The following is a 15,297-nucleotide window of genomic DNA, read 5'->3' as shown; positions in this document are numbered from 1 at the left end:
ACAAATAACAAAAACATAATATGCAATATGAAATGCACAACATATGCCTGTGAAACTGTATATATCAAATGACACCTCCACTCACGTCGGTAAAAACCTAGAGTCATTCATAGAAACAGTGTTTATAGTCAATTTTGGCAAATGGATCAATGCAAAACAGGAAGGAAGTGTTGATTTACTAAACGTGACCCCTGTAATGGGGATGTAGTCCATCTAGTTAATTAATTTCACAGTAAAATCGATCCCGTTGTATGTGAATGCTGAAAGTAGCATTTTTTTTAACACGGATAGGGAAAGGGAAAGTAAAAATCAGGCTTGCTTAAGAAGGGCCTCAGCTAGAGTATAAAGAAACTGTATACGATTACATGAGGTGCCTGAGGTTGTGGTAATTATAAAATACGACAACTGCAATGCCAATAAAGCCGAAGACATAAGTTTTTAGGATGCAATATATATTCAAGGTTGTGAGAGAGACAAATTCTAGAGTCTACCAACGTAGCCAACATACTGTCTGACAGAATCAGTGCCAACTTTACCCCTGTTCCTCCCTAAGGGCCCTATCACAATACCAGATGAAAGACTGGTATGCACCATTTCTGTGGCACAGGTAAAAGCTGCATTGTCCAAAGTCAAGAATACAGCATTCATTGGACCGGATAATATCCCTAGCTGCATCCTACATGAGCTACAAAATGAACTGGCACCACATCTGTGTGCCCTGTTCAATCATAGCCTTACCTCAGGCTATGTCCCTAATGAATGGTGCACTGCTACAGTCATCCCGCTCCATAAAGGGAGAGCAACTACAGACCCTGGGAACTATCGCCCCATTAGCCTGACAAGCCTGGTATGTAAAGCTATGGAGTGCATCATCATGGACCTGCTTAACAAAGATATAGGCAATCTCCAAACTCTTGACCCCACACAGTTTGGCTTTGTCAAGGGAGATCCTGCCTGCTGAACCTGGTTGACTTCTTCGAGGCAGTCACCAAGGCTGTGGATGAGGGCAAGGCAGTGCATACAACCTACTTCAACCTGGCCAAGGCCTTTGATACCATTCCTTACTCTGGGATCATTGATAAACTCACCAAACTAGGCATCAATCCTTACATAACTAGGTGGGTTGCAAATTGGCTCACAGACAGGACCCATAGAGTGAAAGTTGCGGATTCCAAGTCAGACTGTCAATCAGTCATGAGTGGAGTCCCACAGGCCTCGGTCCTGGGCCCTCTCCTGTTTGGCATCTACTTCTCAGAAGTCCAGGCAAAACACAGGATGACTCTGGCTGACCAAGTTCGCTGATGACTCCAAGCTCTGAGTCATTATCAACTCCCCAAGTGATGCAGACATCTTACAAAAGGGCCTCTCTGAGACCAATGATTGATGTTGGAACCATGGCCTGAAGCTTACTGCCAAAAAATGCATCATCATCCCCTTTGGAAAAAACTCAGTTCTCATGAATTATTACTTTGATGGGATCCCACTGAACACTGAAGGGGCCATAAGAGATCTGGGTACCCAGGTCATCAGCCACCTCACCTTCGAGCACCACATTGCCACTATGGTCAGAAATTCCTATTACGTGTTACATCTTATAACCAAAGGTATTGCATCCAGAAAGAAAGAAGTCATCATCCCTCTCTACTCATCCCTCATTAGACCAATCATCAAATATAACGCCCCATTCAGCATGTACCTGATCAGACACATACAACAGCTGGAGAGGCCAAAAAAGTACCTCACAAAAAAAAAATCCTGGGCCTTGAACACATGTCCTACATGGACAGACTCAAGAATCTTCAGCTGTTCTCAGTTCCTTATTGTCTACTTAGAGGTGATCTCTGCTTGACTTACAACGTCATGTCTGAGCCAGCCCTCGTTGAAATGTTACACCTAAAGAAATTCCAATTCCCCCATGCCACACGCTCCAGAGATCACAACTTCATCACCACAATTAACAGAACATGCTGGAGGGGACAGGTTCAACTCCCAAAGACTGCCCATACTCTGGAATAAGCTTCCCATTCATGTCATGCAGAGCACTTCACTGGCCCTCTTCAGCAGAAATCTTGACGAGTGGCTGGGTAAACAAAGTTCACTCCAGGGATCATTCCAGTTGCTCCACTGGATATGGGCACTGTGAACTAACATCGGGTGGCACAGTGCCTAGGCAATTTTTTTGGGGCTAGGCTTGTAAAGGCTCCAGGGCCATTAGCCTAGTACACACTAATTAACCTATAAGCTGGACTGCAGGTTAGAGACTGCCTTACCTATCAAGGATTGATATCAGAGTATAGGCAAAGAGAAAGAAATAGGGGGGTGTTCTAAATGAAAAACCAGCACTGATAGAGTTTTTAGTAGAATCTAAAACAGAAGCTGCCATTTAAAAAGGAATAATTAGTAGAACATATAGAATATTGCATGATAACTATAAGAATCAATTAGAGGAGGTTAGAAAGGATTGGGTGGAGAGACTGGATAAGCAATTCACAAAGAAACAATGGGAGGATATATGTACGTCTCCCAAATATGCAACATCTAGAAGATTTAGGATTTTTGCTTGGGAAATGTTTACATAAATACTTTTATACCCCAAGTTGTCTCCAGAGAATATTTCTTCAGGCAGACAGCAAATGCTGGAAGTGTGACAGGGAAGAAAGAGGTAGATTGGAACATATTTTCTGAGTGCCATGGGTTGGCAGACTTTAAGGATTCCCTGTGGGATGGCACGGCCAGAGATGCTAGGTGGGCAGATTGGTGTGCCGAGGTAGATGATTTTTCCAAGCTATGATACAGAATTGGAAATGTCTAGACATGGTAAGGCCTTCCTATGTGTAATTGTAATGGCTACAAAAAAAGCAATTACTAGAAAATGGAAATCAAAATCTCAACCAACTATATAGTCCAGAATAGTCCAGTTTTCAGGCTAGTGTTGAATTCAGGGCTGTGTTACAAGTTTCTGAGTTGCCCATACCTTACTTGGATAGAAGGAGGTTTCTCTGTTCACCTGTGAGAGAGGGAGGTTTGAGCAGCCATCTGTCCCTGGAGGAGTGGTTCCAGTCCAGAAGTTAGTAGTTTATAGGCCATTTTGGGCTAATTTCTATCCTTTTCATTTCCCTGCTGTAAAAACTGCGTTTGCACGGTTTTGCACATCCGGGCAGCACCGGTTAGCTAGGGCTAAATTATTCCCGGCTCCACCAAGTCTCCTCTTCAGTTTTTCCCTTGAAAGTAGTCTAACTCTCAACCTAAGCACTGAGAAAGCATCCTACAGTCCAGCACTTGCTCAGACCTAATAGCAAGCACTAATATACCCTGACACTTGATTGCCCAGCAGGGCAAGGCTCATTATTCACTCCTCACCAACCAAGCGACTAAGCAGCTCACCCTACTATTCAGACATGATCAAAGGGCAATTTCAGGTATACTCTCCAGTCCAGCTGGTGAACCTGGGTATCCTGAGGCAATGTTACAACTGCCTCATGTACACAGACAGCCCTCTCCTCCTACCACAAAACATTAACATATGCAAGAGATGCAATTATATAGCTAAACTGGAGGCTAAGCTCTCTCCACCCAAGACTGGAACAGGCAGTCATGAGGAGAAGTTTAACACTTGCAACAACACCTCCAACCTCGCATAGACATACTAAACCAGCACTGGCAAAAAAATACACAAATACATGAAATTATACTCGGCGGCTCTAAATAAAAACCTGCAAAAGCATCAGAGACTTCCAAAGCAGGCACACAAAAAACCTGCACCTCCTGTCACAAACCAGACAACACATAAAACACAAAATCAGTGTGCCGCACAATCACAGCCCTTAAGGCGAAATAACATACCTAACACACTAGTAATAGGCGACTCTATAGTCTGGCACACTGATGTCCCACTCACTAGGCTGGACAAGAAGAAGGTTACTGTTAGCTGCCTGTCAGGAGCCAGAATCCGCCACATAACACAAGGACTCAGGTCACTCCAGAACAAGTACAAATATGACTCTGTCATTGTTCATGTTGGTGTGAATAACCTGAGATGTACCTCCCTGGACTACATGAAAAGAGACATGGAAGAGGTCTCTGATCATGTAGCCCAAGTGGGTATGACCCTGACCCTGAGTAGCATCCTGTCCTCACCAAGAATGATACCACAGTATAAAGAAAAAATGATCAATTTCAACATTTGGCTAAGCTTCTGGTGTCATTCAAAGGGGATCCAGTGTCTGTCAGCCTGGGATGACATGCTCGACAAGCCTTGTTGCTTTGCAAGAGATGGCTTACACCGGTCACCCCTAGGATTTCAAATACTGGCCAAGGCTCTTGCTGCCCCCATAGTGCTTTTTTTAGGCAAGGCTCAAAAATCAAACCCACCTCCGTAAACAGCACAAATAAAAAAATGAGTGTTTTGCTACCCAACGCCAGGAATTTAAAATCTCAAAATGCACATGCTCGAAGCACTCCTCAGTATGGAGAAAGTCAACATTTGTGTAGTAACTGAAACCTGGTTCAAGGCTCCACAGAGCACCCCAGCACTACCAGGCTACAACTCATACCACACATTTTGGCCATGGTCCGAAACAGAAAAGGAGGGGGTGTATTCATATTCATCAAGGATACCTACACCTCCAGGTTAGTGGCGCAGCATGATACCTCTGAGATCATTCCATCTGCAACTAACGTCAGGCAAATCTGCAATGCAAACTGTGGCCTGCTACAGATCACCCTTCATGATGAAGGACCACCACTCCGCCATTCTGGAGACACTGGAAAACATGAAGATCCTACCGAATACCCTGATATTGGGCAATTTCAATTACCCTACCGTTAAATGGGAAAACAACTCAAGTACAAACTCCCAGGTCCAGCGCTTCCTGGAATTTATCAGCTCAAATGCCCTGGATCAGCTGGTAAACTCCCCTACCAGAGGTGAAAACATTGGACCTGGTCATGACCAACATGGGCAACAGTGTTCCGCACTGGAGGTCAACCCGTCACTGGTTAGATCAGACCATAAACTAATCAGTCTGGATGTCCACACCACACCACCACCCCCAACCAAGGAAACCACAGTGAAAACTTTTCTATAGCAAACTTCACCTTACTTAACAGAGAGGTGGTAAGTTTCACAACCCCCACACGGTAAAGTATAACAGTGTCCAAGATGAAGGAACCTTTACAAATGCACTCTATGAGCACCAACAAGGATGCATGGATCGTGCCATCCCTAGCAAAACCAAGACTCACTCCCCTAAGAGAAGGAAACCAGTCTGGTGGACCCCTGCCATAAACAGGCTATACAATAGAAGGAGGAAACTAGTTCAGAAAAAAAGCAAATCCCAAGAAGGAAAGACATCCCTGATCAGTATCAGTAAGAAACTAAGGTCCCTCATAAAATCATCCAAGGCTAACTTCGAAAGAAAAACAACCAACTATTCGAAAGATAACTACAAAGCCTTCTTTAGCTATGTCAAGAATCTAAGTGGCAACTCATAGATATGATCTGAGCTAGTGCAAAATAGCACAAAATATACTGAACCTACTGATATTGCCAACATCCTGGCAGATAGATTCAGTGCAAACTTCACCCCACTCTCACCCCCAAAAGGACCCACAACAATACCGGAAAAGTGTAGTGACCCGGAAATCAAAGAAACACAGGTGAAAATAGCCTTTTCAGAAGTCAAAAGCACAGCGTTAATGGGGCCAGATGGTGTCCCAGGCTGTGTCTTGCAAGAACTACAGAACGAACTAAACCCCCACCTAAACACACTGTTCAACCTCAGCTTATCCACAGGCTACGTGTCCATAGAACGGTGCACAGCAACAGTTATTCCACTCCACAAAGGAGGGGCCACAACTGACCCTGGTAACTATCTCCCCATAAGCCTGACTAGCCTGGTCTGCAAGGCTATGGAGCGCATCATCATGGAACTCATTAACAAAGACATTGGGAACCTCCAAATACTTGACCTGACCCAGTTTGGCTTTGTTAAGGGCAGATCATGCCTACTAAACCTGGTTGACTTCTTCAAGACAGTCACCAAGGCCATAGATGAGGGGAAGGTGGTTCACATAGCCTACCTTGACCTTGCCAAGGCTTTTGACACTATTCCCCACTCGGAAATTATAGAAAAACACACCAGCCTGAACATAAACCCCTATGTCACGAGATGGGTTGCCAACTGGCTTACAGACAGAACTCACATAGTAAGAATAGTGGGCTCCAGGTCCGACTCTAAACCAGTCACAAGTGGTGTCCCACAAGGCTCGGTCCTGGGACCCCTACTGTTTGGCATATACTTCTCAGAAGTACAGGCAAACACAGGAGGACTATGGCTAACCAAGTTTGCCGATAACTGCAAACTGGGAGCCATAATTGACTCTCCAGCTGACACGGACATTCTCCAAAAGGGCCTTACTGAGATGGACACCTGGTGTCAAAGCATGGTCTCAAGCTAAATGCCAAAAAATGCATAGTCATCCCATCTGGGAAAAACAAAACACCCATGAATTACCACATAGGTCAGAAGAGGTAATAAGAGATCTGGAGATCCAGGTAGATGGTAATCTCTCCTTTGACAATCATATTGCCAAAGTAGTTAGGAAATCCTTCTATGTAGCCCATCTAATTACTAAAGGGTTTGCATCTAGAAATAAAGAGGTTATAGTGCCCCTCTACTCGTCACTCATCAGACCCATCATAGAGTACAATGCCCCATTTGGGATGTACCTCACAAGACACTTCCAACAGCTGGAAAGACCACAAAAGTACCTCACCAAGAGGATTACTGGCCTCAAACATATGTCCTATGCAGCCCAACTGGAAAAGCTCCGGCTCTACTGAGTGGCATATCTCTTACTCAGAAGTGATCTCTGCCTGACTTACAAAGCCATGTCCAACTCAGAATTGATGGACATGCTCCACCTAATGAAATCCAAGTCACTGCGAGCCACTCGCTCTAGTGAGCTAAACCTCACCACAACAATAAATAGAACATATGTGATTTAGAATGTTTGCAACTGGGAGTGTGTCAGTATGGTTTTGTGATTTAAAATCCTTGCAACCAGGATTGTGTCAGTGTGGTTTGTTTTCATTTATATAAATGTATGATTGTATATGTCATAAGTGATGGTTTAATAAAGATGTTTCTTGTTTAAAATAGGGGCAGGAACTGAATAATTTATTTACTATTGCTTAGGTTATATGATATATAGCAGTATATGTGAAGTATAATGTTAATTTGTTAATACAGTTTGATTACTTTCATATAAATGTAAATTTGCCTATGTCACAAGCGATAATTCAACAAAAGATGTTTAAAACAGAAAAACATAAGCTAATAATCATCTCCAAATTTATTTTTAAGAGCAAAGAGATCAAAAGCCTGACCAACAGATGTTAAAAGTTCTGTAGGAGACTAGTACCATTTAAGAGATGTGGATAAAAAAGACCACTTAACAGTAAAAGGAATTTGGTGTTGAAATTTTAATTTTAAGAATGAAAGCACAGCATTTATTTCCAGCTAGTTAGTTCATCCAGTATGCCTTCAACAAAATAAATGACCTCAGTATAGGTCATTCCAAGGTTATGGGGAAGGATGGGAAGAACGGTGTTAGAAGGCAGGAGGCATGCAGTAAGGATACGGACTGTAACAGTGGTGCTGTACAAGGTGGAGGTGAGACGAGGCTTTGCTCTGCATGCATAGACATCTAGTTCTTAAAATAACATTATGAGTATTTTAGTCAAATTTCATTTCTGTCATATATGCAGTCCAGAAGTTTAATACAGACTACTACTTCAGTCAGTGATTTGTGACTATTGAAACAAGGTTCATACTAGTCCTGAGGAGGGTTAGGCCTGAAATTGGCAGATATGTCAAACTGATTTGTAAGGAGTACTTAAGGGAGAATAATGTGAGTTTCATTCCACTGACTTTCAGAAGATCATCTATGAAAGAGATACAGGTTTTTAAAGACTGAAAACTATTTTGTGGTTTGGAACCGACTGCAGAAACGTTTTTCTTAGTCAGGAAATTTCTGGAGGCATCTGCACATTATATGAGGAATGACTCACCACAGTGGTTAACCATTCATTGACAAAGACAGCAAACAATAATGATCCCAGGAATGATCCGTCCTTTACTCCATCATCTGCTGTGATATATATATTTATATATATATATATATATATACATACATACATACATGTATGTATACTGAGAAACTGTCTTATTCTGTCGCATAGACTGTTCACTGTTAGGCAAGCAGCTCCTAAACCATTTGGAGGAATAAAATGTGAATACATAGCATAATATAATTTTAAGAAGCTTGGTGGCACATTCAAATAAAGCTCTATGACCCAAGTCCAGACAGTAATCTGGATGCTGGTGGAAGAAATGGATTGGATGGATGACTGTGTGTGACTAACACCTGCTTACCTATCCTGAGGAAAGAAGTGGTTGTTCAGCTCATCCTAGCATGATGGTTAAAGTGTTTACCTTACAGTCACAAGGTTAGATTCTCACTTCTGCAAGAAAATGGCTAGGCTTAAAATGGCACACAAGGCAGCTAGCCTAGTACTCATCTATGAACCATGCAAGTGGGGCCTTGACAAGTCCTGGGATGTAAGCTTGGTTATAGCAGTCTGGAGATGGTAATCCCCTGTATCAAATCCATGGAAGCACAAGCATATTAGAGGATAGCATATGAGGGCCCTGTGGTATTGCAAGCAAAGATGTCTGCCATGAAGGAGTGGGATGAGGACCACCAGTAAAAAAGCTGGGATGATGGGATCTGTGAATAGCTGTCACCCCATGTTGGAATGAAAGGGTGAAAAATGGTTTTCACGATACTGGGAACAAAGGGGACAATGTATCAGAAGGAAGGCTAATGCTGGCAAGCGTCAAGAAGCACCCTCACAAAAAAAAAAAAATTTCAACAAGGCAGAAACATTCCTCCCGCATATAGATCACTGCTGCAGGATTTATTATGGAAATAAAAATAATATAAATAGCTCACAGTAATACAAAATCAATACCATTAGTTGGTCAGAAACAAAGCCAAATGAAAGATTTTGAGCTATTTTTAGTTACGTCAGGGAAGTAGACAATTCCGAAGATCAGAGGCAGTAGAACAAAAGATCAAAAAATTGTTAATGGAAACTGAAAATCTCCTTTGAATAAGGGAACTACTGTAGCCAGCTTCTAGATAATAAGGACATAACCGTCTGACTGTGTGGTTAATTAAGACAGAAACAGAAAATTCAGCAGAGTTTTCCTGACTTTTAGGGATTCTCATAAGAGATTATCCACAGCCGGAAAAGCCAGACCTAAGTTTTCTTAAATGTCTGCATACTGTGCGGACAGTGATGGGGCATAAAGTTAAATGTGGCCAATCATTTTAAGAGGTCAGAAATTAAGTATGAGACTGTATATTTGGTAGATGGTTGAGGACAGCATCATGAAAATCCTTTGTAAAGTGATCAACTGCTTCCTGTTTGTAAAGTGTGGGAAGTGGAAGGAGTACTGTCATGCCCAAGATGGAAAAGCGGCTGAACAGTATGCCAACATTTTGTAAAGTTAATAAATGCAATCTTTTTATTGGCAAAAATAGCTTGCCTTTTTACATGAGATGATTTCATGTTTTACCTTGTTGTACATGTCTGTCTGAATCTGATAAGTTCACACTCTTGCTTATATCCTAAGATCTGTGAAGTTAAAAGATTTCAAATGAAAAGTGATTTTACACAGAGACAATTTGTTCAAAACAGAGAGAAAAAAGTTTATAGCATCATCTAGTGAAAGTTTTTCATGGCCTTAGCAAATGAAAATCTGCTAAATTATGTAATATGCCTAGTTAGTAGTTTTGATGGACTGTTTTATCTACATTTTAGATTGCTGCCTATATAATTCTGGCTGACCCCACAGTATATAGTATATCACTTAAACACTGCCCGTGTACTTTCTTTGCTTCTTGCATTTATACTCCAACAGCTATTTTATCACAGATAAAAAGAGCAAAAGACACTGGAGACTGAAGAAATTCAAATTTTAAAGAACTCCTGGTGCCTATTATTTTTTTTCATTCAAGAAGCACATAAAATAAATACAAATCAGATGTAAATATCAACTTACCACAGAAATTACTGTTACCCAACTGAAACACAGAAAAAATTAATCAATTGAAGAGACAATTTATATACAAACATTACCTTTTTTTTTTGTTTTTGAATCTACCCTGCTGTTAAAATTACACTTTTCTTTTATAATTAAAATGGACCAGGTAAGAGCCACACTTAAATCTTTGTTATTAAATGTGCTGAATTCTAAACTCATCTCTGATCCTAATTTCAATTAATCTGTAATTGGATTATGCCCTGTATGCATCCAGGATACTGACAAACAGATCCTCTATTGTGCCCTGATGGTACAGAATACAATATTAGATAAATACTGATTCCTCATATCAGTCCAATGCTCCATAGTATGCCCTTTAAAAGGTCTTTGTCTACTCTATGCATCATAAAATCTCTGCATCACTATACTCTATAATAGCCATTAATGCTGTACAACAAAGTAAACCTGGCATTAGAAAACAAATCTTCCTTTTCAATTTCTCCAAAACTTTTGGATTTCTAATATTATGATGGGTATGGACCCCATTTCAAAGTCAAAGTATGATTAAAGTTCACGAAATTCCTATGGTCTCAATCTTTGATATTAGCCAAAAGTGCTCTTCTTAGCACCTACAATGTGCCCAGAAATTACAGCTTCTGCAGTTCATACGGAGTTACACACATCAGTAACCCATCCAACTACGACTGTAAATTATTTTTTATAAGGCCTGTTGCTCCTCCTACTATTGAAAATGTCTAGTTATCCTTCTTCCACATTGCTCTCATTTCTGCCTGCAAATCCTAGTATTTTATCAGTGTGTGTCTTTCTGTATGTAAGATACTGTAATCACTGGGTGTAGCAATTTCAATGATCAATGCTACTTTTGACTTCTTTTCATGGACTATTGTATCTGGTTTTCTTGCATCTTTTTTTTGAATGGTTAGTAATCGTTCACCCCCATGTGATACAACATAATTTTCCATAATGCTTTGTGGCTCATGTTTTCAATGCTCCTCATCTACTTCAATATTATAATGCTTGCATAATCCCCAATGCAATAGTCTTTTGACATTATTGCACTTTTCAGTATAGTCTTTCTGCAATTAACATGTCACAACCAGCAACAAGATGTGCGACTGTTTACAATTCCTTTTTACAAAACCTACATCTGTCTGTTTCTCCCACATGTTCAATGGACTTCGTAAACCAATGTGTACATACTCCACTATCCTTGGTTGCCAATATTAACCTTTCATCTTTTGGTTTAAATTCACCACTCCTTAACCATTCCTGAGTTAGATTCTGATCACCTAAGATTGTTGCAGGAGCTTTCTGTACTTGCAACTATATTTATGCATTTTCCACATTTCTTGCCTACTCATCTCATCCTTCACCTTGTATTCTTTCTTTTGTTTTTTGGCTCATTTAGTTGCTGCCTGATTTTTAGCTACCTCTGGTATGATTTCCATTCTTGCTTGGCACTGATATTCTTCTGCTAAACTAAGCAGGAAGTCATCTTAGACTTATCCTCGTGTTTTAAAACTTTCGCTATGTTTGGATCATGTGAGGTCAGCAGATATGTACGAAGTCCTACAACTGCAGATCTATACATGTATTAAATTTTGAGGAGACCCATATCGCCTTCAGAACAGGGAATATGTAATCTTGGTATACACTAATTTTTATAGATCATTTAATAAGCATGAATTATTTTTCTTGTTTTCCTTCCAACTGATCCAATACCTTTTGTGGCCAGTCAATCACCCCAAAACTGTAAGTTAGAACAGGAAGACCAAATTGGTTTAGAGCTTGGACTTTGTTCCTAGATGTCAGGACGGTCTTCAGTATTGATTTTAGTCTTCTAAAATATTCCTAAGTTTTATTCACATTTGTTCACGTTTTATTGTTGATTCCTGACCCACACTGGTATTTTCTTGCTGTGGCAGCTTTCCTTCTTTAAAGGTTGCTTTTGCATATATATTACCACCACATTACATTCTTATATCTGAGAAATATTTGACCACTTGCAGTTGTATTTTCACTTCCTCAGCTGATGAACTATATAGCTTTAAATCATCCACAAAAAGAAGGTGAGCAGTCTTTACACTTTGTTGTTTTCTGGGAGCCAAATAGCCCTGATCTTAATGCGTTAAGGCAGACAAAAGTGCATCAGTGACAGAGTCACCCTGGAATATCCCTCTTTGGATTTTTATCCCTGGAATAATAATTTGCCCTTTAACACGGCTTAGTGGCAGAGTGGTTTGCTACTGTTTCATGGTCACTGCAATGTAATCAATAAAGGGTTTATTTTACATATTTGTAAGCAGTCTTTTATCCATGAATGTGGGAAGCTATCAAATGCTTTTTTTTTTTGTAATCTATCTATGCCATACTTAGAGTCTTCTCTTTTTACAGTTCTCCACTATGACTTTAACAACAAATGATCCCTTGATCTGATCAAATGGCTTCTACAGTAAGGACTATAGATGCGGACAATATAATAGTAAGAAATTTAAATGTTGATATATGTAATGTACAGAATGATGTTCCTTTGAATGTAGTAAAATTGTCCAACTGTAATTTAACACAAGAACAGTATACAGTTTTAAATTTAGGTCTGAGGTTTATTCCAACAGTTATTCCACGGATGCATGCTTTTAAACAAGAAATGTTTAAGTTTATCCGTAAATTAAATTTAAAATGTTTTTTCTTTAACAAAGGAAATGACAATGATAATGAAATGAATTTAACTGATGAATTTTCTGATGAAGCTTTTTTTCATGTGATGAAGATAATGAGCAGCAATGTGATGAAGATGAAATGACAAAATGTAATGCTTGTTGTTTACTGAATACTTCCAGCATCCCCGTAGTTAGTAAGCTTATGCCTCCTTTCCAGAACCAGTGCATCTCCCATTTCAACTCAGTGGTTAATTTTGAAGGTGGAAATATATGTAGGGAAGTATTAGAAAATAAAAAATGCATTAATTATAACTTAACTTATAAAGAATGGAAGGCATTAATAGAACTCCAGAATAATAAGGGGCTAGTAATTAAACCAGCGGATAAAGGTAATCGAATTGTTATAATGAATGCTATACGATATCATAGAATGTGTATGGAACATTTAAGTAACCAAGTAGTATATGAGAATAGTGAAAAATCTAATCTTAGTAAAGCAGTGGGGAAATATAATAAACTGTTACAGAAAGGTCTACGTTTAGGTTATTTCTCAAAGAAGGATGTGGAAAGTAAGTTGGCAGCTAATAATAAAGAATTAGCGGTATTTTTCTGTTTGCCAAAAATCCACAAAAATTTGAGAAAACCTCCAGGAAGACCAATTGTATCGGCATGCAACTATTTTTTTCCATACAGGTTTACTGTTACATGAAAAGTTACTTCCTTATGCAAAGAAAACATCTTCTTATATACAGGATAGTTTTGATTTTCTAACAAAGATTGCTGGAATTGAGTGGAAAAGGGAAATGTATTGGATTGTGTAAGACGTGAGAAGTTTATATACATCCATTAAACATAGTGATAGTTTAACTGCTATATCGTATTTTCTGGGGGATAACCCTCTGTCTACGTTCATAACAGAGATGGTAGACTTTTGTCTGCAAAATAATTTCTTTCTTTACAATAATGAAATGTATAGACAGAAACAGGGGACTGCCATGGGGGCATCTTTTGCCCCCATGTATGCAAAACTTTTTATGTCCTTCTTTGAAATAACATTTCTGTTTAGGCAGGAAGTTATGAAACATGTTAAGAATTATTTTCGCTACATAGATGATTTGATTTTTGTGTGCAAAGGAGGGGCAGAATAGGTTTATACGTTTGTAACAGAGATGCACCAGAATCCATTTGACCTCAGTTTTGATGGTTTACAAGGAAATATGGTGCATTTTTTAGATTTGGAGGTAGAGGGCAAGGAAGATGGTACCATCGTAACAGGAGTGCATAGAAAATTTACTGATGGTAACCAGTTTTTACATGCATCTAGTTGCCATCCACCTCATACAATGGCTACCCTTCCTTATAATGAATTCTTAAGGTTGTCAAGAATTTGTAATAAGGAAGATCTTTTAAAGGATGAAATCTGTAAATCAGCGGATATGTTCATAAAGAGAGGGTATAATCCAGTTATGGTTAAGGAGGCAATATATAGGGTATACTATAGGAATTTAACTAATCAAAATGAGAGAAATAAAATAATACACAAGATGGAAGAAGGGAAGTTAAATCAAATGCAAAAGATTTATTTTGTCTCTATGTAGAAGTAAGGAAATAATAGGGTTGCTGGAGCATTACTGGGAATTTTTGATGCATGATAAATTTTTAGTAAATGTTTTACCAAGACATCTCTCAAGATCGTATGTGAGAGGTAAAAGCATATGGGACATGTTGGTACATGGATTATTTGCTTTACCAAATCTACCAGCACCTAGAATGTTGATGGAAACAGGTACAATCAAATGTGGGAGATGTCCAGTGTGTCAGCACATTAAGTGTTTTGAATGTATTAATAACATTTCCTTTATTCCCAAAGATAGATTTTCATGTGAATTAAAGGGGGTAATTTATATTTTGAGTTGTCCTTGCAATATGTTGTATGTGGGAGAAACGAAAAGGATGTTTAGGTTAAGATTTATGGAACATATTAGGGACATTAAAAATTGTAAAGAAGAAAAAACAATTGCTGCTCATTTTATGAAATCACATAACAATGATTATTCATTACTGAAGAGAAGCATTTTAGAACAAATTAGTTGTTTTTGTATGGATGAAAATGTTTTAAAGGAAAAACTTCTATATAAAGAAAGTATTTACATTTTGAAATTTAACACAATGGTCCCTATAGGATTTAATGGGGAATTGAATTGGAGAAGTTTGCTTTAAGGGGTAAATGGTTTAATGAGTTAATTAATTAATGCATAATGTGTATATAAGCTTGATGTTTGATGAGATTTGTATTCCAAGAAGGTGTTTTCACTGAGGCGCTAGAATTAAAACAGTTTTATCTGAAGATTTGTGTTTCATTTGGATCCTGGTTGTTCATTTAACAAATGATCTTTTGTTCCATATGACTTTCTTTTGCTACCTTTTTGTTCTAATGTCATGACTGAGTTTTAATCTACATGACTATAAGCTCTGTCAGCATAAATTCCAGTGTATAGTTT

General features: G+C 39.1%; 1 protein-coding gene across 1 annotated transcript in view; it reads right to left on the bottom strand.

Moving 5' to 3' along the window:
* The window catches only part of CACNA1B (calcium voltage-gated channel subunit alpha1 B), a 3,578,581-nt gene that overhangs the window by 1,862,359 nt on the left and 1,700,925 nt on the right, over positions 1–15,297 (bottom strand). The window lies entirely within an intron of this gene.

The sequence above is a fragment of the Protopterus annectens genome, chromosome 16.part0 (assembly GCF_019279795.1).
Source record: "Protopterus annectens isolate FY-2018-M chromosome 16.part0, PAN1.0, whole genome shotgun sequence".
In the NCBI taxonomy this organism is placed as follows: Eukaryota; Metazoa; Chordata; order Ceratodontiformes; family Protopteridae; genus Protopterus; species Protopterus annectens.
Note: the sequence above shows the minus strand (reverse complement) of the source record. Positions and strands in the feature narration are given on the sequence as shown.